At 42.0% G+C, this 22,334-nt stretch overlaps 1 protein-coding gene across 6 annotated transcripts in view; it reads left to right on the plus strand.

Annotated features, from left to right (window-relative positions):
- PTPRU (protein tyrosine phosphatase receptor type U) overlaps positions 1 to 22,334 on the plus strand; it is a 691,901-nt gene that overhangs the window by 192,830 nt on the left and 476,737 nt on the right. The gene's annotated exons all lie outside the window — the stretch shown is intronic.

The following is a 22,334-nucleotide window of genomic DNA, read 5'->3' on the forward strand; positions in this document are numbered from 1 at the left end:
TTACAAGGGCACTGAAAAAAGTGACTTATGACTGTTTTTCACACTTACAACCTGTTGCAGCATCCCCATGGCCATGGGGTCAAAATTTGGATGCTTGGCAACTGGTTCATATTTATGGTGGCTACAGTGTCCTAAAATTTCCCTTGCTAAGCAAGACAGTTGTTAAGTGAATTTTGCCCCATTTTACCACCTTTCTCACCACAGTTGTTAAGTGAATCACTGCAGCTGTTAAATTAGCAACATGGTTGTTAAGTGGATCTGGCTTCTCCCATTGGCTTTGCTTATCAGAAGGTTGCAAAAGGGGATCACATAATCCAGGGACACTGCAACCCGTCATAAATACATTGCCAGTTGCCAAGCATCTGAATTTTGATCACATGACCACAGGGATGCTGCAAAGATTTTAAGTCTGAAAAATGGACATGTCACTTTTTTCAGTGCCCTTGCAAACTTTGAACAGTTATTAAACAAATGAGTTGTAAGTCGAGGATTACCTGTAGTCTTAAGTGGGCTCCAGATGGCAAACGGTGACGTGCAGCCATTATTCATAGGTTAGCAAGTTCTGCTCTACTCCCCCTTGAAGCTACAGAGAAAGCCCTTCTTAATCGCCTTCCGTATTCTTCCTTTGTTTGTTTATTATTGAGATTAATTTTTTTTTCCTTTTTGCTGCGTAAGGATGCTTTCAGGTTTTCAGACACTGTTCCTTGGCAAAGCTAGTCACAGCTGTTAAACATTTTGTTTGTTTTCCTTTCTGCTACCCATTGTGCATCCCAGAATTTTATCTCACACAAGAATGATTGCTTGGTTGTTTTCAGCAAGTCTTCCTGCCTTACGCTTCTTCCTTCTATCTTGACTTCTAGACCCCCCTCCCCCCACTTCTTATTTTTTTCCCCCTGCACACACCATGGTTGTCTTGGCTTGTGATGGACTGTGTTGTTGTTTTTGTTTTTGTTACACATTTAATTTCGAGTAATTATTTGTTTTTAAAAATGCACTCGTTCTCCAGCTCTTGTTTCTTTGAATTCTGCCTGAACGTCCCATCTCCTTGGCCTTTGCTTTCTCCTGGTTCTGTGTTGCTCATTAAGCCTCTATTCCCCTTTTTTTTCTTTTTGAACTGTGCATTTCATACCTTTGTACTTTATTCTGATTGCTTTTTATTCATAAATCTCATCGCCAGCTGATATTAATTGACTTTCTTTTTTTAAAAAAAAGTATCTCCAGACTTATATATTCCAGCTTTAGCTGATGATTAAGAGACACAATTTAAATTTCAATATCCCTCTCCCCCCCCCTTTGGTTTAATTGATTTGTTTCTGTTTTCTTGGTGAGGTAGAGAAAAACATCTCAGCAAGAGGTGCTTTCTTAAGCACTCTGTTAGTGCTTTAGACCTCAGACTTCTTCCGTAGGGAAGGAGAGCATGGAAGATGGATCCTTAACTCTTTCTATCCCTTTATTGCTGATAGATAAATATGAATGCAATCACCACTCATTTTTACTAGGTCTTCTCCTTCCCCTTCTCCTTCCCCTTCTCCTTCTCCTTCTCTTTCCCCTTCTCCTTCTCCTTCTCCTTCTCCTCCTCCTCCCTCTCCTTCTCCTTCCCCTTCTTCCCCTTCCCCTTCTCCTTTCCATTCTTCTTCTCCTCCTCCACCTCCCCCTTTTCCTTCTACTTCCCCTTCTTCTTCTCCTTCTCCTTCTCCTTCCACTTCTTCTCTTCCTCCTCCTCCTTCCCCTTCTTCCCCTTCCCCTTCTCCTTTCCCTTCTTCTCTTACTCCTCCTCCTCCCCTCCTCCTCCCCTTCTTCTTCCCCTTCCCCTTCTCCTTCCCCTTCTTCCTCCTCTTCCTCCTTCTCCTCCTCCTCCTCCCCTTCTCCTCCTTCTCCTTCTCCTTCTCCCCCTTCCCCTTCTCCCCTCCTCCTCCTCCCCCTCCTCCTCCCCCTCCTCCTCCTCTTCCTCAAAGTTCCACCACCATTAGGCCTGTTTGTGGTCTGAGAAGATGCAGGGATTGGGGTCAGCGGTCTGGTAATCTATGACTATCATACTTTATCTTTACTACTTTTAGTGAAGCAACACACTGGTATATTCATAAATAGTGTGTGTGTGTGATTCATCTTGATCTGATTTGAATCCTCAATTTGATTTGAAGTATCAAAATGTTTTGAAATGATGTTCCGGTCTGAAATGTTGAAATGATTCAATTTGGACTGAAGATTAAAAGTGTTGAAGTGATTCAGTTTGATGTGTTGAATCAATTCAGAAAACAAGCTCCTGCATATTTTTGCACCCACAGTTGAGCTGCACAATGAAGACCTATCACTCATTCTATCAATAGCAGGGGCTTGTTCCTCTCTCGCCCTCCCCTCTTCCCTAGTATAAGGATTTTAATTGATGGGGTTTTAATTGGCTTTTATATGAGCCATCTACTGTGAAGGAAATTCTGGTGCTAAAAGCAGTGCAGTAAGATGATAACAACTTGAGCTTAAGGCAAAGGAACATTTCTTGTTCTCTTTCACTCTGCTGAATATCATCAAAATATCACAATTATATTCTTAAAGCCAATTAAAATAACCAAAAAAATTCCGTCGATTGTCAGCCAAATCACAGTTCACTGCTTCATGCACATAGGATAATGCCAATTTTGGCTAAAGACCTAGTCCAGTGCTTCTCAAACTTTTCTTCCCAGAGACCCCCTTTAAATATATTTTGTGGCCACCAACCATGGCCATGGATCCCCAAGACTCAATTCAAGATTTAAATCATAACATTTTTTCAAGGCTTTGCAGAACCCATGTGATGGCATCAAGGCCTGCCAGGGGTCCACGGACCTCAGGTTGAGAACATTTTGGATATATGCTCTGTTTGACAATGTTTTTTGGTTCCATTCAATTTTGTGCAATTCTCAAGGACTCCCTGGATGTGTCCCTGATGTTTACTTGGCAAGATTTTCAAATGTGATTTGCCATTGCCTCCTTCCTAGGGCTGAGAGAAAGTGCCTGGCCTCTTGCCTAAGATGGAACTAGAATTCCTAGTCTCCTGGTTTCTAGCCTAATGATTTTACCCACCAAACTGGCTAATATTTGATAATATTCTCACTAAGTAAGAAAGTCCATGTGCTGTAGATAATCTCCTAAAATCTCTGCTTCAGAATGTGTAGTCTGCACTCTCCTTCTGAGTGATTTACCCACAGACTATAGGGTAGTAAAGTTGTACTCTGCAGTCTGCTTTAGCACAGAGGATTCTGTCTTGTTTCATATCAAATTAGGATAAAAATGCAATTAATTAATGGGAAAGTGTAAGGACCCACCCCACTTTGCATCTTAAGAAGACAGAACTCTTGGAATAATTCTTCCAACAGGAATCCTTTATTAAGAGAAAATGGTTGCAGGCGTTCTAGACAGGACTTGGGGTCCAAGCTCTTCAATTCAAGGTTTTAAGGGTTTCCCCAGTAGCCCCACCCAATCAAACCCCTCTTTCAGCGACAGTCTCAGGCATTACACTTTCACCCCCTTGTCATTACTGCCCGGCTGGATGGAGACTTCAAAGAAACTACATGAAAGGAAAACGGCCCCATTCTTATGGTTAGTTCTTTTGCAATACACACATTCAGTTCCTTAGAAGTATACTGAAGGAAGTGAGGGCCATAAAGCCCCTTTGTTCTCCCCCTTCTCTCCCTCTTATGGCAGAATCCAGAGAAGGCAGAATTGGGGTTTTCTATATTTGATAACTAAAGATGAAATATAATTGGATTCTGACAGAAAGTGTGTTGCTGATTGCTGAATAGTTGAATAGAATAGAGCTGGAAGGGGTCTTGGAGGCCTTCTAGTCCAGCCCCCTGCTCAAGCAGAACCTATACCATTTCAAACAAGTGGCTGTCCAGTCTCTTCTTAAAAACCTCCAGTGATGGAGCACCCACAATGTCTGGAGGCAAGTTGTTCCACAGGTTAATTGTCCTCACTGTCAGGAAGTTTCTCCTTAATTCCAGATTGTTTCTCTCTTTGATCAGTTTCCAACTGTTGTTTCTTGTTCTGACCTCTGGTGCTTCGGAGAATAGTTTGACCCCCTCTTCTTTGTAGCAGCCCCTCAAATACTGGAATACTGCTATCATGTCACCCCTATTTTTTCTTTTCTTTAGACTAGCCAAACTCAAGTCCTGCAGCAGTTCTTCATAGGTTGTAGTCTCCAGGCCTTTGATCATCTTAGTTGTTCTTCTCTGAACTTTTTCCAAGGCCTCAACATCTTTTTTGTAGTATGGTGACCAAAATTGGTTGCAGTATTCCTGGTGTGGTCTTACTAGGGTTTTATAAAGCAATATGAATCCTTCACATGATCTTGATTCTATGCCTCTGTTTATACAACCCAGGATTGTATTAGCTTTTTTGGTTGCTGCTGCACACTGCTGGCTCATGGTCAAATGGTCGTCCAATAGGACTCCAAGTTCCCTCTCACAGTTGCTGTTTTTGAGCCAGGTCTTGCCTAATCTGTACTTAAATATTTGATTTTTCCTGCCTAAATGTAAAACTTTGCTTTTCTCCATATTAAAACTCATTTTGTTGGATAAGGCCCATTGTTCAAGTTTGTCAAGCATTGCTTTAGCAGTAAAATATCATGGCCTTCCCTGTGATCAGGAATCATGAGAGCTCTAGGCCAAATCATCTAAAGCAGGAATCCCAGGTTGCTCCTGAATTACAATGCCCAGTAGAATCAGCCAATATGGGCAACGATGAAGGATGTTGGGAGTCACAGTTCAACATCTTGAGAACAGTGGTTGCCCCACTTTTATCTAGAACAGAAGCCCACAACTTGAATTCTCAAGGCAACATATGGTCCCTCAAAGTCTTTGATGTGTCCCACTTGAGGACTCTAGGAATTTCTACCAAGTTTGCGTAACTTTCTGTGATAAACGGGTAAATAATTAAATAGCTGATTGAAGAGTCACCACATTGATTTTATTTATTGGATCTTTATCCCATCTTTATTGTTTTTAATTCTATTGAAATAGAAATCACATTTTAAAAAAAATCCTGGCTCACTGATGTTTGGCGTACAGCAATAGCAATAGCAATAGCACTTAGACTTATATACCGCTTCACAGTTCTTTACAGCCCTCTCTAAGCGATTTACAGAGTTAACCTATTGCCCCCAATAATCTGGCTCCTCATTTTACTGACTTCGGAAGGATGGAAGGCTGAGTCAACTTTGAGCTGGTGAGGACTGAACCCCTGGCAGTCAGCAGAATTAGCTTGCAATACTTCATTCTAATCACTGCCACCACAGCTCTTGCCATAATGCTTGAGGACCAAGCGTGGTCTTCGACCTGGAAAAAATGGTACACCAATAATCTAAAAGGATCCAGGTTCTGGGATATTGTCTTAGAACCTTAATAAAATAATTTGGAACAAAAACATATTTTTGACATCAACCTGGGATGATGTCTGAAGAGCCTTCCTTGCATAGAGTGAAGGCTTTTCGTAGAACTTACAAAAGTGCGCGAGAGATGTGTTGTATCTCCTAATGTAGCTGGCTGATAGTCTTCCTGAGTGGTGTAATTGACTGGTGAATATCTGAATGATGTCAGGTAATGTTTATCTGCCCAATATAGTGACTTGAATTAATTAGATCCTGCAAGGTTCAAAATGGGCACAGGCTCCCTTTTAGAGTCCAAATCCCCACTTCATTATTTGAAGGAGAGGTAAAAGCTTTTGGAGGATAAAATTGCAGTGCCTTATCATGGCTGAGTGGCTCACCAAGGCAGCGATATGCGCTCCTGGACAAAGGATCTTTGTGTGGATGGATAGGTGGGTGGGTGGGTGGGCTTTCTTGAATTGGATATTCAGGTTTTCATAAATATTTCGGGAAAACTGAGCCTACTGTTTGTATTAATGGCCGTGGCAACAAACTGGGGAAGGGATAAAATGCATTGAGTTGTTCTGATTCATCTCTGCCTTGGAAATGATCATTACAATTCATTGCACAGTAATCCAGATGTTCAGACTGGATTTGGCATTTTTATCTACCTATCGCGTCCTTCCAAGGACCTGGGATGGGTAGATGTAGATATATTAGAGGTATCATTGCAGGATGTGAGCTGTTCCAAATAAAGCTGCCTTATGCAATTGATTGATGGTGATTTTGTCAATGCCAAAGTTATACAAGTGGTGCTTCCAGTTGTTTTGGGATTGCACCCAAGGCACCAATGACTACTGACACTAACTTTGCCTTCTTTTGCCATAGTCATTCTCTTTCTATTTGCAGGTATTTGTATTACATTATCTTCTCCAGTTCCTTTCTTATTCTTATTATATTTGTTTGCTGCCCATCTTGCAGTTCGAAGCAACTCTGAGAAAGAAACCACAAGAAGATACATCTTTTGTATGTTTCCCAGTACTGCCCTTGTCCTTTTCCCAGACCTTGAGATGGGTCTGTTTAACTGACATTGCAGTCTAATAGCCTTCTTCTTCCTGAAACATTGAGGTGGTCTCTTCTAGCTCTTTGAATATTTGCAGGCAAATTGTAGTTTTTAATCAGTGATTTGCTTAACAACTGTGGCAACAACGGTCATAAAACTGGGTGTGATTCCCTCCACAACTATCTTGTACAGCCACAGAAATTCTATTCCCAAATGTAGTTATAACCTGAAGACAATTAATGCAAGAATAATATAGGTAGTCCTTGACTTGCGACTACACAATTGAACCCAAAATTTCTGTTGCTAAGTGAGACATTTGTTAAGTGAATTTTGTCCCATTTTACAAATGTTCTTGCCACAGTTACTAAGCGAATCACTGCAGTTAAGTTAGTAGGACAGTTTTAAAGTGAACCTGGCTTCCCCATTGATTTTGCTTGTCAGAAGGTCACAAAAAGTGATCACACTGCAACCGTCATAAATGCATGCTAGTTGCCAATTATATGAATTTTGATCATGTGACCATGGGGATGCCACAAAAGGTTATAAATAACTTTTTTCACTGCCGTTGTAACTTTGAACGGTCATTAAAAGAATTGTTGTAAGTTGAGGACTACCTGTATTTGAAGGATGGTTAGACTGGATATGCTTTCGATGCATCCTTTCAGAGGTGATAAGAGGAAACTGTGAGTGATGTTCCAGTGCAGAATGCTTTTCCTCTGAGATTCTGACTTTTTTCTGCTCCTCTTCTTACTTGGTGCACCATTATTCCTTCCCACAGTTAATATTTAATGCCTGCCGAACATGTTTATTTATCAGCTTGCTAAGGTTTTTAAGATTCTCTTGGTGGTTTTGCTTTTCCGAAACCTTTCTGCTTGTGCAAACCCCAAGAGTCTCTTATGTCTATCATGGTTGGTGCCATTTTGGAGATGTAAGTAATAGTACCCAAAGTCTGAAAATTGCAAATAAACCATAAATAATGTTTTGGGGAATAAGGGCACAAGAGTGTCCTGTCTATCAGCCAGAAAATCCTAGGCATGAGGGTAAATGCTATTGTATGAAATGGATGCCTAACCTAATTTAGCATAAAGTATGATCTATTGCTGTGGAAAACTTTGAAGGTTGTGTGTGTCCCTTTGGCAGAGCTTTGTGTAAAGCAGCTCTTCAGAATTATTCCACAAAGCAATAGGGGTCCTTGCTTCTAAAAGAGAAGCAAAGTTTGCTCCTGCCTTCATTTTCCCTGGCCTCCAGTAGCTCAAAGAAATTACAGCTCATGTATTCTACAGGCAGAAGAACTTATTCCAGTTATTAAGATTGCCAGTTAACATGCTGAAATGATGTGAGCAGAATGAAACCGTCTGTTGGTTTTGATAAGAAGAAGTGTCATGCTCCCAGACCACAAAATGTGTGTTTCTGGGTGCAATTCAAGGTGCTGGTGGTTACCTTTAAAGCCCTACATGGTTTGGGACAGGGGTACCTGAGAGATCTCCATAGATTTGGAAGGGGCCATTTAGTGCAATTTCCTTCTTGGTGTAAATGTGATGACTCCCCCAGGTGCTTCCCCAGATACCTCTCCAGATGTCAATTTGGAGGAGGATGAACCAGTCCCAGGCACTTCAGAAGAGGAGTTGGCCAGTGGCTCCGAACAGCCCAGCTGAGAGTGATTTGGCTGAAGCACAACTGTAGCTGATCAGTGATGAGGAAGAGGAACTGCCTTCTGCCTTTGATCCGAGAGCACGCAGGGCAGAGAAAAGGCAGGAGCAGCGAAGGTCATCCTAATTATTCACAAGGAGGCAGCCTTGTGCCTCTTCACGGGCTGCACTAGAAGCTGGCTATTTGGCACAGCAGACAGATGGAGACAATGCTGGGAACAATGTGTACATTTCCTAGCTGTGTGTTTCCTGGTTGTGATTCCAGCCTTGCCTTGGGTTGACCCTGTGCCTTGACTTTGGATCATGCCCTCTCATATTGTGGATTTAATTTTGCCTAGTCAATTTAATTTGTTTGGGAAATTTTCAAGTGCCTTTCGGACTCAGTGGCCATTGCTCTGTGGTCTGCTTTTGGCTGGACTTAATTGGGGCAGTTCTGGGTTTTTGGTGAAGGGAACTGTTGTGGAATATTAATAAACCCACTAAACCACTGTTGTGTGTGCATGTGAGTGAGTGGGACTGCACAGCAAGTAAACTATGGCAACTAATGGTTGCTCAGTCTCTCCTTAAATGCATCCTTAAAGAGAGGCTGGGCAACTGGTTGCGATAGTGAAGGGAAGCTTCTCATGTCTAAGGACGATGAGCTCTAATGCCAGACCAGTAGGAAGAACTTTTTTTTTCCTCTCGAAGGCTGAACAAGAATGGGTTCTTCTGAAACATAAAACCATGAATTCATATTCTCTATTCTGCTATGAACAAGAACAAGGAAATCAGAAGAGGAAAAAAAAAAACCTGAAGGAATCCATGGGGGAAATTTACCCACATACAGAGCTGGGGTACCCTGGAGATATTTGAAGAACTTGGAATCTCAAGCAAAGGCTGCACTAATTATTGAGACAATAATTGTGACTATTAGGAAGTTAGTCTTGTTTGCATGCAGCTTTCCTCCTGTGTAGGCCACATCATCTCTCATTAAGTCAAAAGTGCCTATGGGGATTGGCAGCAGAGTGCCGGTATGTTATAAGGGGACTTGGTCCATTCTTTTCTTCTCTCTCCCTCCCTTCATTTTCCTCCGGGGCAATCTGATAGGCATTGCATCTTTGTGAGGTTAAATAAGCTGGAAATTGATTATTGCCAGCTGCTAACTTGGCTGCCTGAGGCTATGACAAAGCCATCTTACTTGGCATCTTGTTCTCACTTAACAGTTGTGCTCTAGAGGTAATGAATTTCTCCTTGGCTTGCGCACCCCATGGTTTTGGCCCTGAGCTTTGTAGTGCATAGAAGCCTTTTTCTGTCCTTCAAATCACGCAGATTGGCGGTCCAAGGATAGCAGAACTGAGGTCAGCATTTGAGGAGACAATTCTGTCACTCTGAGCAGAGAAGCAAATGTATATTGATGTCTTTGCAGAAGCTGACTGAAGTGGAATGCCCTCCAGATATAAACCTTTTTTGAACCCAAGGAAAAAAAGGCATGGAATATTTCAGGGAAGAAGACTTTATTCAGGGTCAGTGCAGTACTTTACTAATGAAGTAGAAAACATACGGATTGTCAGAATCCAATTATATTTCATCTTTAATTATCAAACATAGAAAACCCCAATTCTGCCTTCTCTGGATTCTGCCATAAGAGGGAGAGAAGGGGGAGAACAAAGGGGCTTTATGGCCCTCACTTCCTTCAGTATACTTCTAAGAAACTGAATGTGTTTATTGCAACCTCAAAGAGTTTGAACTAGTTAACACCAAAGAATCTTACCATAACAAAGGGGCTATTTACTTTTCATGTAGTTTATCTGAAGTCTCCATCCAGACGGAAGAAAAGAAGAAAGGGGTGGAATTGTGATGCCTGTAACTATCACTGGAAGGGGGGGTGATTGGGTGGGACTATTGGGGAACCCCTTAAAACCTTGAATGGGAGAGCTTGGACCCCAAGTCCTGTCTAGCATGCCTGCAACCACTTCTTCTTAATAAAGGATTCCTGTTGGAAGAATTATTCCAAGAGTTCTGTCTTCTTAAGATGCAAAGTGGGGTGGGTCCTTACATTAGACAGGACTTGCAAAATTAATCCACCTGGAAGGGAGACCCTTGCTGGGGGATTTTGCAAAAAATTTACCATGTCAGACAATGGAGCAAGAGAGGGGGAAAACTCCCTGGAAAGAGAGCCGCTGACCCAGTTGGAACCTTGCCAGATGTTGGGATCCGAGAGGTCAGATTCCTCGGAAGAAGAAGTGGTGGAGACACAGGACCACAAGCCTCGCTGGTCAATGGGCGTTGGAAAGAAAAGTGAGTGGGGAAAGGAATCAAGAAAGGTGACCCTGAGACGGGGGACCAAGCAACCAGAATGGAAGCAGGAGATGGAGAAATCCCTGCACGCAAGTGAAGAGGGAGGAAGCTGGGCACCGTACTCAGACTGGATCCTAGAGAAAGCTATTGACCTGATGAAGAGAACTCTCAGCTTCCTAGGAGAGGAGAATCCTGAGCCCTACGGCTGCCCCAGCTCCTGGAGCCGCAAAGGGAGAGACACCGAGGGGGACGTGGAACCTGCAACCTCGGGGACATCTACTAATCCAGTAGCCCCCACTCCCTACCGGACCACAGATGGCAATCTGGATGGAAGACACTACCACCAACAACGGAGGCACCGATCCATTCCAAGACGTCCACCGTTGGAGGTGAAATTCAAAGGGGAGCCAACACGCTTGGGGTTTTTCCTAACCCAAGTCCTCAGCTACATGGAGGAATATGGGCAGGACATTCCCAGAGACAAAGCCCGCATCCGGATCGTGCAATCTGCCCTGGATGGACCAGCTGCAGATTGGGTGGTGAACTTGCATGACTCTAATACCCAGAACTCAGTAACTTCAACCGTTTCATGTCCTCTTTGAGAAGACGATTTGAAGACCCCCTGGCTGACCGCAAAGCCCGTGAAAGGATAAAAACGATGAAATCATCGGCTACAGCCAAGAAGCAAATGGGATGTTTCAAGTGCGGAAGAGAAGGGCATCGAGCTGTAGAATGCCGCTGAAAGGCCCCCCAGCACAACCCAGACAGATCCCCAATCAACAAATCCGGAAAGTCTTCAGTTAAGCCAAAAGAAACGGCCATGAGAATGATGGAAATTGCAGAACCCCCCACTTCTGCTCACCAAGGGGAAAGAACTCCAGCCTACACCACAGGGCCGATGGATGCCTCATATGACAGCTCGGAGGGAGAACCCCTGGTAAGTGGATGCATCACACCCATCTTCAAAACAGTGACTATATTAATCCCCCCCATGCCCGAAACTGTGAAGGTGAAAGCCTTAATAGACTCTGGCTGCACCCGCTGCCTCATTAGCCCAACACTAGTGGGGAATCTGGGCATCCCATCCAGGAGACTGGAACAACCAATCTCATTTGGCCAGCTAGATGGATCCATAGCAGGGGTGGTGCCAGCTACCCTAGCCACTTTGCCAATACATCTCTCCCTGGGCAACCATGAAGAGGACTTAACGTTTGTGGTGACCCCAGGTATGGAATGCCCAATGATTCTAGGGATGGAATGGTTGAAAAAATGGAACCCCTGGGTAAATTGGAGGACGACAGAAATCAAATTCCCGAAGGGGGACCCTATGGACTTAAAACCCCAAGAGAGGCTACCAGAATCAAGAATCGAAAAAGCATCCATAGGAGAGGAAAAAAGATTAACAGAAATACCAGAGGAATATAGAGACCTTGCTGAAGTCTTCAGTGAGGAGAGGGCAAATGAGCTTCCCCCCCATCGACCCACAGACTGTACCATTGAATTCAAGCCTGGGGCAAAACTCCCGAAGCCCAGATTATACTCCATGAGCCCAAAGGAGAAGGAGGAAATGGAAAGATTTATAAAAAAAAACCTGGAGAGAGGTTTCATTGAACCAGCTAAGCCTAAAGTGTCTGCCCCGGTCCTTTTTAGAGAGAAGAAGGATGGCTCTTTACGTTTATGCGTGGATTATAGGGCCCTGAACACAATCAGTGAAAGCAACCTATACCCGCTGCCCCTCATGAAAGACATGCTGTCACACCTATCGAAAGGGAAAATTTTTTCTAAACTAGACCTAAGGGAAGCTTACTATCGCGTGAGAATCAAGGAAGGGGACGAATGGAAGACTGCATTTAACTGCCCCATGGGTGCTATCAATTCAAAGTCTTGCCATTTGGATTACAAGGGGGCCCTGCAGTCTTTATGCAATTACTCAATGACGTTCTAAGGGAGCACCTGTTTAAGGGGGTCCTTGTTTACTTGGACGACATTCTTATCTTTACCGAAACAAAAGAAGAACACGTCAAACTTGTCAGAGCGGTTTTAAAGAAGCTGCGAGCCGCTCACCTATATGCCAAACTCTCAACATGCGAATTCCACCAGGAAAGGATAGACTACCTAGGCTATCGCATATCCCCACAGGGCATTGAAATGGACCCGGAGAAGGTCAAAACAGTACTAAATTGGGCACCACCCCGCACAAGAAAGCAACTACAAAGTTTCCTGGGTTTTGCAAATTTTTACCGCCAATTCATCCCCTCATTTGCACAGATAGCCTTGCCCCTCACTAACTTACTAAAAACGAAGGGAACACCCTCAGTAAAACCTAGCCAGCCACTAACATGGACAATGGAGTGCCAAGCAGCGTTTGAGAGACGAAAGAGACTTTTTTCTGCCGAACCAGTACTAAGGCACCCAGATATGGACAAGCCCTTCATAATACAGGCAGATGCAAGTGATGTGGCAGTGGGGGCTGTGCTATTACAAGAAAATGATGATGCAGTATTGCAACCCTGTGCATATACATCCAAGAAACTCACGGAAACAGAACAGCGCTGGCCTGTATGGGAGAAGGAGGCTTATGGTATACGTTGGGCATTACTCACATGGCGACAGTTCCTGGAAGGCAACAAAATCCCCTTCCAGGTGTGGACTGATCACAAAAATTTGGAAGCCCTGAAAACGTCCAGGAAACTCAATCCCAAACAAGCCCACTGGTCCCAGCATTTTCACCAGTTCCAATTTAAGCTCAAACATTTATCAGGAAGAAAGAACTTCCTGGCAGATGCACTATCTCGCATGCCTCAATATAACAGCGCACGAACCACAGACTCTAGACCAATAATGGCAGAGTCACAACTGGCAGCACAGTAACCACAAGAACCCAAGCCAAATTAAAACCACAACTGGACAGCCAAACTGGAATTGAATTCAGAAAAAGTTTGGAAACAGATGAATGGTTCCAGAAAAACAAAAATGTGTGCACAATGAGAGACGGGTTGCCTTGGGTTAGGGAAAAGTTATATATATCAACAACCCAAAGAATCACGTTCATGCAGCTTTGCCATGACACAAAATCAGCAGGGCATTTTGGATTTGTAAAAACTTTACATTTAATTAAACGGCAATTTTGGTGGCCATCAATAAAAAAGGACATAGAAAGTTATGTTGCCAGCTGCCCAACCTGTGCATTGCAAAGAGGTTGCAAGGGAAATCGCCAGGGCTATTACAACCAGTGGCAAGTCCCTCAGCCCCCTGGAGGGAAATAGCCATGGATTTTATAGTGGAATTGCCAGAAAGCAATGGGAATACTGTTATCTGGACAGTCACGGACTTGTTTTCCAAACAGGTGCACTTTATCCCTTGCCAAAAGATTCCCACTGCAAAGGCCTTAGCAAGACTTTTTATCCAGCACATTTACAGATTGCACGGGGCACCCCAATGCATCATCTCTGATAGGGGAGTGCAATTTATGTCTGCATTTTGGAAGGAATTTTTATCCCTCTTAGGGACCACTCAGAGACTGACATCTAGCCATCTCCCTCAGACAGATGGACAAACGGAACGTTGTCATTCAGTACTTGAGCAATATTTGAGATGTTTTTTAAATTTCTAACAGAGTGATTGGACGGACTTACTTCCTTTTGCAGAAGTTGCCTACAATAATGCAGTCCACTCCAGCACAGGCTACACTCCTTTTCAAATAGCCAACGGTCAAAGTTTCAACCCCATGCCAGAGTTAACCCCAAATGAACCAACGATCCCTTCACTGAAAGAATGGATGGAAAAACTACAAAACACCTGCCCAATAGTTAGAAAAGCACTAGATGAAGCTAGGCAGGCATACAAAGCACAAGCCGATAAAAAAAGGGTTGAGCCTACACCATTCATTATAGGAGAAATGGTGTACTTATCTACAAAATACCTAAAGTCCCTACAGCCCTGTAAAAAACTTGGACCAAAATACATAGGACCTTTTACAATTAAAAGAATCATAAATCCAGTAACAGTAGAATTAGAATTACCCAAAAATCTCAGGCAAATACACCCAATTTTTCATTGCAGCTTGCTGAAAAGAGAGCATCAGTCACCTCTACGGCCAAAAATCTCCCCCCCACCACCTCCAATCATGGTGGAGGGCAAACAACACTTCGAAATAAAGGAAATCCTTGACTCTAGGAGATATCATGGAGCAACTCAGTACCTAGTTGCCTGGAAACACCTCCCTCCCTCACAAAACGAGTGGGTCCATAAACGTCATGTCAGAGCCCCGAAGCTATTGAAGAAGTTTCACACAGAGTATCCTAACAAGCCTGACTAAGTCTTATACCTGTTTTGTTTTCTTTCAGGTGAATCTCTCTTATTTTTAAGAGGGGCCGGATGTCAGAATCCAATTATATTTCATCTTTAATTATCAAACATAGAAAACCCCAATTCTGCCTTCTCTGGATTCTGCCATAAGAGGGAGAGAAGGGGGAGAACAAAGGGGCTTTATGGCCCTCACTTCCTTCAGTATACTTCTAAGAAACTGAATGTGTTTATTGCAACCTCAAAGAGTTTGAACTAGTTAGCACCAAAAATCTTACCATAACAAAGGGGCTATTTACTTTTCATGTAGTTTATCTGAAGTCTCCATCCAGACGGAAGAAAGGAAGAAAGGGGTGGAATTGTGATGCCTGTAACTATCACTGGAAGGGGGGGTGATTGGGTGGGACTACTGGGGAACCCCTTAAAACCTTGAATGGGAGAGCTTGGACCCCAAGTCCTGTCTAGCATGCCTGCAACCACTTCGTCTTAATAAAGGATTCCTGTTGGAAGAATTATTCCAAGAGTTCTGTCTTAAGATGCAAAGTGGGGTGGGTCCTTACACGGATCCACCTTGGTTGGAAGAAAAAAAAATCTCAGTACTTGCATTGAAGGATAGCTTTATTAGGTCAATTTGTGGTTCGAAAATTGTATGGACGGCTTTCAGGTTACAAGAGCTTTAAGATGGTCAAAGAAAGAGAAGAAGAGGCTGAAATTAAAGACACTTTTAAAGCAGAGTTTGCAAGGCTTTATTTAACTTAACACATTAGAGTAGGCTGCAAGTACAATACAACCTATTGGGAAGGCTGGTGTGTAAGAATTCAAGTCAGGTACTTTCAGGAATAAGCAATCAATAATAGACCTCTATTTTTTATTTTTTTTGACTGTAAGGAACCAAATGATTCTTTGAAGGTGTGAGGGCTTACGTCAATGTACTTCATGAGATAGTTAAAGATTCAGGAGCAACATTTGCACCCTGGTTGGTATTAACTTTCTTGCAGGGCTGACATGTCATGTGAAACTAAATTGTTTGGTTAATTTATAGTTTATATGTACTCCTCAGTTAACAACGGAATCTGGGACTACAATTTCTGTTGCTAAGCAACATGGTTGTAAAGACAATGTCATATGACTGTGCTGCTTAGCAGGGGCCCTGCAATAGGTAGAATTTTGAGGACCAGTGATAAATACCACAACTGTGATGACTGAATTAAGGTTTACTGGGTTCACAGAATGTGCCAAGTCACTAAAAAACTAAGCTAAGCAAGTACAAATGTTGGGCAAAATCCTTTTCATGTACACAAAGTTATGTGGAAACTTACATTCCATTTAGCCAAAAGAAACTCCCCTTTGATTTTGGTTTAATTGCAGTATTTTTATATTCTTTATTGGAGCAGCTGAGTAAGTTCCCCCCTAGCAAGAACTCTAATACAATCACTTTTTCGAAAGATAGGTTACTTTCAAAAATAGGAGGCATAAAGCTTTCTGAATAGCAGTCAAAGTAGGAGAAGCCACAAAAATAGATGGGCTCAGTGTAACAATGGAGAAGTATAATAATAAATAACAAGTCCAAACAGAATCAATAACCGAGTGCAGATCTGATATAGATCATAGCACAGAAAATTGATGAAGCACAAAAGAAATGCTAATGTTCCAAAAGAAGGAAGCCATAAAAGCCTGAAGAAAAGTTTGCTTTATTTCAACATGTGAAAGGAATATATTTTCTTCTGGTGAAAGAATCAAAAAGTTGATTCTTCTACCTAAAAAAAGAAATCAAGTATAGAATGCCTATGTCATGGTTCCAACAGATGAAACCCTTCCAAAGAACTTTGAGGCATTGTTTACCTTAAATAATCTTTTATTGGGGAAACAAAGTATTGGCACTACATAGTTGCACTCAAAAACTAAATTCCCCTCCCCTGGATACAAAGTAACAAAGTACAATTCCCACCTCCAATAAACAGTCATAAATCGCACTCCCCAATTAGCTTGAAGCGCAGGCTTCCTCCCCAGCTCTCCAGCCTGCCAAAATGCTATCAGCTCTGGGCCCAACGTCCTTGGGTTCCCACGGCTGAGTTATTATTGTTATGACTAGCTGGACTCTCATCCCAATGGCTGCATTTTCATCTGTTGTCAAAGCAAGAACATCCGATGTTAGCAGCGTTGGGCTGGAGATAACAAGCTACAAGTTTCCTGTTAGATGGACAAGGCTGTCCAATCGTGGGCAAGAAAAAGAAGTTTTCTTGGTCAAAGAATTAGAGCATGTCTCTAAAACTGTTTGCCAGTTTGGTCTAGTGGTTAAGGCACCAGGCTAGAAACCAGGAAACTAAGTTCTAGTTCCACCTTAGATATGAAAACTGGCTGGGTTACTTTGGGCCAATCACCAGGAGACTGTGAGTTCTAGTCCCACCTTAGGCATGAAAGCTGGCTGGGTGACTTCGGGCCAATCACTAAGAGACTGTGAGCTCAAGTCCAGCTTTAGGCATGAAAGTTGGCTGGGTTACTTTGGGCCACTCACATTATCTCAGCCCAGTTCACTTCACAGAGTTGTTGTGGGAAAAATAGGAGGAGAAAGAAATATGAGGCATGTCTTGGCTCTGTTTTCTTCAAATCTCTGGGCACTGCACATGCAACACCTGTTTTGCAATGGTTGGGAAGTTAACGGCATTTAGTTTTCATTTTTAGGTGATAAAGAACCCATCAGGTTCTATAAACACATGTTGGTTTCTCTTTATAAACCCAAGTTCATGATGAATTGGGACCTGGCTGAAATTTATTCATTTCTAATTGATCCCAAGTGGATCTGTGTTTTGGGCAATTGGGCTTTGCTTGCATTCACTGGAATTAGTGTGAAATATTATAAATTCTGCTTACTGCTGTTAGCTTTGATTATATTTATCATACTTGAAGGGGGGGAGGAGACAAAGAGGGAAGAGTCTTTGGGGAAAGAGAGAGGTGGTGATTGCTTCAACAAATTTATAGAGAGGTTCAAACATCCAAAAGTATGACAAGTTGTTGATTTGATAGTATCTTTGTTATTGTTTATTCTTTGTTGCAATTGCCATCTTCTTTGCAGAGATCAGAACAAATGCAATGGTCCGGAAAATAAAAAGATGAAATGCTATGTAAATATAGACTTCCATAATAATATGTGTCCAGTTTACAATTCCATGTTTGTTCTGGTCCATTAATTGCATCTTGATTTATAACCTATTTGCATTTCTAGCTGTGGGAACTTATGAACAACCAATACAAGACTTATGATGGGAAAACCATGGTTTATATACCTGGGTGAGATATGACAACATCGGTACTGGTTGTCCTTGACTTTCAGCCATTTGTTTAACAACTGTTATGTTGACGCTGAAAAAAGTGACTTACAATCATGCCTTGGACGAATGACTGTTGCAGCATCCCCACAGACACATGATCATAATTTGACACTTGGCAGCCAGCACTATGAGGTTATAGTGTCCCAGGGTCATGTGACTGCTACTCACAAGCTTTCTGGGGGCTTCTGATAAGTAATCAACGTGGGAAGCTGGATTTGCTTAATGACAGCAACAAGAAAGGTAATAATATGCTGTACACCACCCAGAGTCATTGGATACAAGACAGGCAGCAAATAAATTTCATAAACCAAGAAATAAATAAAATGGGTGTGTCTCACTTAATGGCCACATTGCTTAGCGACAGAAATTCCAATCGCAACTGGTTGCAAGTTGAGGACCATCTGTAATTGTGTCATTTGTGTAATGACAGGATGTGGCTGTCATTATTTTGATGTCATTGTGACTCATTGGGACAGAGGTCCCCAACCTTTGGGGCACCAGGGACCGGTTCCGTGGAGAGAGGTTTTTCCGCAGACCAGGGGGGGTGTGGTTTTGTGTGCTGCCTTTATCTTGTGGACAGGGCTTTGCTTGTTTGTGTGGACTGGATGTTGGCATGCTTAGGCCTGGTACTGGTCCACGGACCGGGGGTTGGGGTTCCCTGCATTAGGACACTGCTGCATCTAACTTCAGTATGTTTACCGAGAGGTAAGTTTCGATAATTTCAGCAATGTTGGAGCTTAAAACACAGATGTGTTTTCTTAGAACAACGTTTCTGATGGCCGTTTTTAAGTCCTTCTCCAGCAAGGAGCTACTGCTCGCACCTTCACTCGCTTGCCACCACCTAATTCTCCACATTCAATATTTTTTCCCTTCTCAGTTTCTGGGGAGGTTTTATACTACATTTAGTGCTCTGTGTTAATTTGATATTTCTAAGCCACGTCTTGTGTAAATGCCAAACCATATAAGGATGAAACAATAGCTCTCTTCAAAGAATTTGGCTCTAGGTTTAGCCAGAGCCAGGGAATGCTGGTGAATGATTTCATATTTGAGTAACACTATTGTACATAAAAAGCTCTGCCTTTTCATGAAAAATACTTTGTCAGGAAAAGGATTACAAGAGGACTTTCCCCACTAAATGCTTTTAGCAAGTTTAGAATGCTGCAGAATACCCCATTAGAATTTCCTCCCTGCATTTAGAGGAGAGACAGCCCAGGATGAATATATGTAAGCTGAAATTGCCTTGGCTGCAAAATTTGGATTTGTGAGCAATATGTGTCAGTAGCTATGCTGATGCCTGATGTCACTCTTCAAAGGATGCCTCTGAAACACTTCAAGAGAAGACTAAAGCCCATTTCTATTGACACAGGATGGTTCATTGAGCTTTTGTGAAAGGCCACAAATTAAAATTTAATCAGAACCATGCAAGGTTATCTGTATTGACTTGGTTGGTTGTCATTTCTGTGGAACTGTTCAGACAATCGGTTTGGGAGGTAGCAGAACAAAGCAAGGAGAAGGGATGGCAGGAAAATGAAGGGCAGTGATGAAAGTAGCCATCATCCTGGAGCCTTAACTGGGGTCTGTTTCAATTTAGTTGATGGTTGCTTTATGGCCCAACCTGCATGATAAATTGGAATACGAGACCCTATTCTACATTAAAGAGTCATTTTAGCTGTTGATTTAAATAAGAGAAGCAGTATAGGCTTAACATCTGCCCTCTTCAGATTAGTCTTTCATAGCTGATTTAAAACAAGCATTAAAGCAGCTTCCTCCAGCCAGTTATTTTTCATATGTGTTTGACTAAATCTCCTAGAACTAGTAGCTATTGGTTATCCTTGCTGGACATTTGAGCTGTAATCTTAAAAACATCTCAAAAGTGTAACGTTAGGGAGGAATGCTTTGAAATTATGACTAGATTATCTGGATTTTCCCAATGCAAGGTAAATCACAGGGATGTCCCCAAATATGGCAAATGGCATGGTGTGGAGTCATAGCTGTGGCTCCTGCTTGGACCATTTTCTATCAGCAAAACATGGGTTCACATGCAGCTTTCTCTGGTGGGCTTACTTCTGTGCAATGACTGGTTTAGAAAAGAAAGCAGAGAAAAAATATTCTCAGGTACAGTTAGTGCTCACTTATCAATGACCTCATACAGCGACAGTACGGAGTTACAAGGGTGCTAAAAAAAAACCCTTTGCAACCAATCCTTGCATTTATGCCTGTCATAATGCAAGGATGGTCACAAAATTGCCTTTTACAGGTTTGCAATCAGATTGGGACAAGCACAGTTAATATAGAAGGTGGAAATAAAATCCTAAATTGTGATCATGTGATTTTTCACTTAGTGACGGCAGTGCTTTGCTTAATAACTGAAGGAGAAGCAAGGTCATAAGCCAGCTGTGGTCATATGATTTTCTGCTTACAAACACAGCAATCAATGGTTGACTTGCCAATCCTGATTATGGTGACTATCTGAATGGAGAAATATTATATCACGTTACAAAGCAGACTCATGAGCCTTTTCAGGTCTCATGTGTGAAATTGCCTGCCCCCATTTGCCATTACTACTGTTTAGTTTTTGCAGCCTTCTAATCTGAGGAATCAGTGGTATTGAATATATTTAATATGCAAGATTAAATCCCTTGCCCCTCCAGTGGGGAAAAAAATTCAGATAACAGTGATAAGAAAGTTCTTAGAAAATCTGTTGGGGCAATTCTGGGTTGCTTAAAGGATGAACAAGAGAGGGACAGAAGAGAAGTAGTATAAAAATTTAGACTTGAATGTTTTCCCTTTCAATAGACAGGCTTCTCATTAATGATTAAATTCTGAGGCATGGCTCTAGGGCAGGCAGCTTAATTATTACAACCCTGAAATTGGTGATAAGAGTTTTTAGATTATTATTTCTATTGGCTGTTTCCATTATTTATGTTTACTGTTCATTGATTGTAATCTCTTCTGAGATCTGTTACTATAAGGTGGGGGATAACATGTCTATAAAAGATAAAAACATCCTTCAGGTATTCAGACTCCTAGTTGCTGGTTAAAAAAAAAATCTGTGAATGAATTGTTGTTTTTCTTCTCTTATAAACTCTAATAATTTAAATATAAGGGCTTCTCGGTGCAGGAATCCAAAGGAAAGCCTTCCATATGGAAAATCAGTTCAGCCTCCCTCAGTGAGAGAGAGTTCTCTTCTCTGAGTAATTGGTTTTGATGTTTTGAAGGAAGATTAGGAAGATTTTTTTTTCTCTAACTTTCCAGTGGAATCTGCCTTCCTGTAACTTAAAATCCATTACTGTAGGAGAAGAACAGGCGAAACTAGAAGGCAGAGTTAAATGCATCATCAGTTTAGAGTACCTGTGTTCCTATAAGAGATATAAGTCCAGCCCCTCCCCTTGAATTCCACTGACCCTTATCTAGCGTCAATTTAGTGCTGCTCTTTAGTTGATTATATTCTTGTGTATAGGCTGTAATAGTAAATTCTCTGGGCTTAAACTGAATGAATGATCCTGGTTCTTTGTGTCTGACAATATTTCATGTTTGGCTTTCTAGTATGATGAGGAGGAGATGTGGAAGTTGAATATGGCAATTTTTCAGGTAGTTCAAGAATGTGATCCCATCCCTCTCTCCCCCAGTATTTTTCTCTGAATACTTAAATATTTCCAGATCCTTCAATCACTTTTTTACTGGATTCTTTCTTGCCCCAGATTTTTAGGATCTGTAAATCTGGCTATCCCATATGGATGCAATCTGGATATCTATCACCCAATTTTTTTCCTCACCCAATTTTCTCACCTTCAGCTTTTGTCTTCTCAAAGATCTGTTTCACTTTGAATAGGAGAATTACTGGAATAGGATAATTATTGAATCACTTTGCAGCTGGATGTAGGGAAGTTGGTTTTGGTACTGCATGTCTATGCTGACAAATAAGAGGAGTCACCACACTTGGAATACTGCATCCAGTTTTGGTCACCATGATATAAAAAAGATATTGAGACTTTAGAAAGAATGCAGAGAAGAGCAACAAAGATGATAAGGAGTCTGGAGACTATGTTATATAATGAATGATTGAGGAAACTAAAGTATGTCCTGTCTAACAAAGAGAAGGACTAGGGATGCTATGACAGCAGTCTTCCAGTTCCCAAGGGGCTATCATAAAGAGGGGGTCAACCTATTCTCCAAAGCATCAGAGGACAGGAAAAGATGTAACAGGAGAAAGATAATTAAAGAGAAGTCCGACCTAGAACAAAGGAGAAATTTTCTGACAGTGAGAACAATTAATCAATGGAGCAGCTTACAGTTCGTCTGGAAATTATGGATGCTCCATCACTGGAGGTTTTCAAGAAGAGACTGGGCAGCCTTTTGTTCAGAATGATATA

The sequence above is a fragment of the Crotalus tigris genome, unplaced genomic scaffold (genome assembly GCF_016545835.1).
Source record: "Crotalus tigris isolate CLP2741 ecotype Arizona unplaced genomic scaffold, ASM1654583v1 scf7180000017628.32516253702:7417878, whole genome shotgun sequence".
Lineage (NCBI taxonomy): Eukaryota > Metazoa > Chordata > Lepidosauria > Squamata > Viperidae > Crotalus > Crotalus tigris.